This window comes from Gossypium arboreum, chromosome 10 (genome assembly GCF_025698485.1).
Source record: "Gossypium arboreum isolate Shixiya-1 chromosome 10, ASM2569848v2, whole genome shotgun sequence".
NCBI classification, from domain to species: Eukaryota; Viridiplantae; Streptophyta; class Magnoliopsida; order Malvales; family Malvaceae; genus Gossypium; species Gossypium arboreum.
The window spans coordinates 45188947-45191757 of record NC_069079.1 but is presented as its reverse complement, the minus strand read 5'-3'; positions in this window follow the sequence as shown (position 1 = coordinate 45191757).

Here is a 2811-nt window from a genome sequence, read left to right as displayed (position 1 = left end):
TAAGTTAAGTTAGCCATTTCGGTGGCTAATATAGCTTTCTCAATCTAGCAATAACGTCTAGGCCGAGTTTGGGAGGTTACAACATGTTTAGCTTAAGAAAGTTGATAATGGTATATGTATATGAATATGGCTGATTGATACGTTTACGAAGTTATGGGTCCGTGGTTGGCACAAGGATGGATAATTGCAAACGTACGCGATTGTGGAATGTCATGGTTAAGTTGACGGGTAGTTACCACCCATGTGTTGTGCCTATGTTGGCAGAATGTGTCCGTCTAAGTATTGTGAACGCTATTTGGCATATTGTGTTAGTATCTCATGGTTTCACTAAAAAGTTTGATGCTCTTTATAAGTGTAAATGCTTGTTTACCAGTGGTATCCCCGTATATGGTTTGCGTTTTTCTTTTGTATGAAACTCAATAAGTTTGTTTGAACTTACTTTGTTATCTTTTCCTTCTCAGGTGTGTAGATAGTAGAAAGAGATTTGGTAGAATGAGACTACCCTAGATTTACTATTGATAGTGAGCCACTTGACTAATTTTGTATCATACATGACTGTTTGGGTGGGTGGCGTGTAGATCTATTTTGTAACCAACTTTTGTAATAATTTACATCTTTCACCAAATCATTGTTTAATGGAATTTTACGTACTCTTGAAGTATATGTTAGACCTTAATGAATTATGGTTTATAAGATCATCTTTTAGTCATATACGCCAAACTGATTTAAATATTATTTATTTGCCAGTGATGCACTAGAAACTTTTGCATTGGAAATGACTCACCTTGTGTTTTATATCACCCTGACAAATTTTATAAGGCTTATGACAAATGTTTGTTTAAACTATGTTTTATTTTACTTGGTGTGATATCGATTTGATATTTTTATCATTGTTATACTGGGGTTAACACTGATTTGGGGTTATACGTTGAGGCTTCAAAGCTATATAAAAAATTTCAAATGTTTTTGTCAAATTCAAATGGTTTTAAGTTGTGATATACCACACTGAGATTCGATGATCAAGTCAGACGTGGGTGTTACATATTTTTATCCCAACGGCTCTATTAACTTTCACAAAAATTACAACGGTTGAAAATCAATTAGAGGATATAAATACCATCTTTCAAAGGTCCTACAAACACAAGAGAGAGAATCAAAGCCAAAAAGATCAATCAAACAACCTTTGTGCTTAATTTTTCTATACTTTTCTTACATCCACTTGTGAGCTTTACTATTATTCTATCAACTCAAGTGATCTTCTTTGTAATTGTGCTTAATTGGCAAACACTTTGATCTTGTAAGGGTTATTTCTTTGTTTGCTTATTTGTATTTCTTTGAGAGGGTTTGTGTTTGAGTAGAAATCTTAAGGGAGTTTGTAAGGTTAAACCTTTTCTTCATAGGTTGTCAAATTAGTGAATTTGGGAAAATTCTTAGTTATGGAAAGCTAAGGTAGTGGAATAGGCAATTGGGGTCGAACCATTATATATTGTCGTGTTCATTATCTCCATTTATTTTCATTGCTTCCACCAAAATTTTAAAAGGGAAATTCACCCCCTCTTGGCAATTTCAAGTTGTTTAATTAAGCTAACACCACAATATATGAAACCAAAATGAACATATTTCTACTGTTTCGATGATAGTATGATGTCCATAAAGATCCGACTTTGAGAGTTTTGCAAGTTGATTATCTACAAGTAGGGAAAACAATGATAGTAAGCATTTAAAATGCTTAGTATGTTTAGATGGAAATTTCAATACTTACCTTGGTTATTAATCTGCCACGATATACATTATTATTTATATTCCTTTTCATGTAATTTTAGCTTGCTTTGGGTTAAATTAGGTCATTTTAGTAGATATTTATGCTCTTATAGTTTGAAGTATTAATTTATGTTTTTTAGTAGTTTTTATTACATTTTTGATACTTAAATAAGGTTACATGGTCACGTAGGATGAATCAGGAACTAAGATGTGCATTAAGGCTGAACAGACTGTCGAAGTTGTGACACTAGGACACCGACATTGCGACATCAAACATTAAAGCAATTAGGGCCGAAACAAGGTTGATGTCGCAACATGGAGGTACTTGTCGTCATGATGAATTCTTGGATAAACAAAGTCGCGCTTTCAAGGGCCAAAAGGGTTTCCTTTCCTATCCAAACCCTAATTTTTACAAGGGTATTTTAGGCACTTGAGTATTCTGATTTTTGCCTATATAAAAGGGTCATTGTAACTACATTACGGGGACAAATTTTTAGACAAAGATTATTATTTGGATTTCAACTTTTTATTTCTGTTTTTTGTTTTATTTTCATTTTCCTTAATCGGAAGATCCTATTTTGACGTTAGACTATCACGAGCAGAGAGTGTTTCGGATTTGCTCTTTTATCGCAATATATATGAGCATTCTCTATCTCTTATTCTATTCTTTTATTTATATCTTTTTCTTTAACATTTTTAATTAAGTGTTTGTGTAAATATTAGTATAAATTGGTGCTCTGCATAGATCTTACATGATTCAATTGATTAATCTGATTAATTAATGAAGTAATTAATTATTTATAATTTAGTATTTATTCAAGAGATCTTAGTAGACTATGATTGACAACCCTAGTAGAATATCAAGACAGGTGAGATTGAAAAAGTAGCCTTTTAAGTAAAACTTGTACCAAGCGGTAAGACTGAAATGGTATCTTAGGTGGTAATCTTTAGTGAAGATGGGACCGAATGGGTATTCCTAATTAAGGGCGGTAAATACTTAATTAAGGGTAATTATTGATTTAGTTACTAATTAGGTAACACAATTGAATC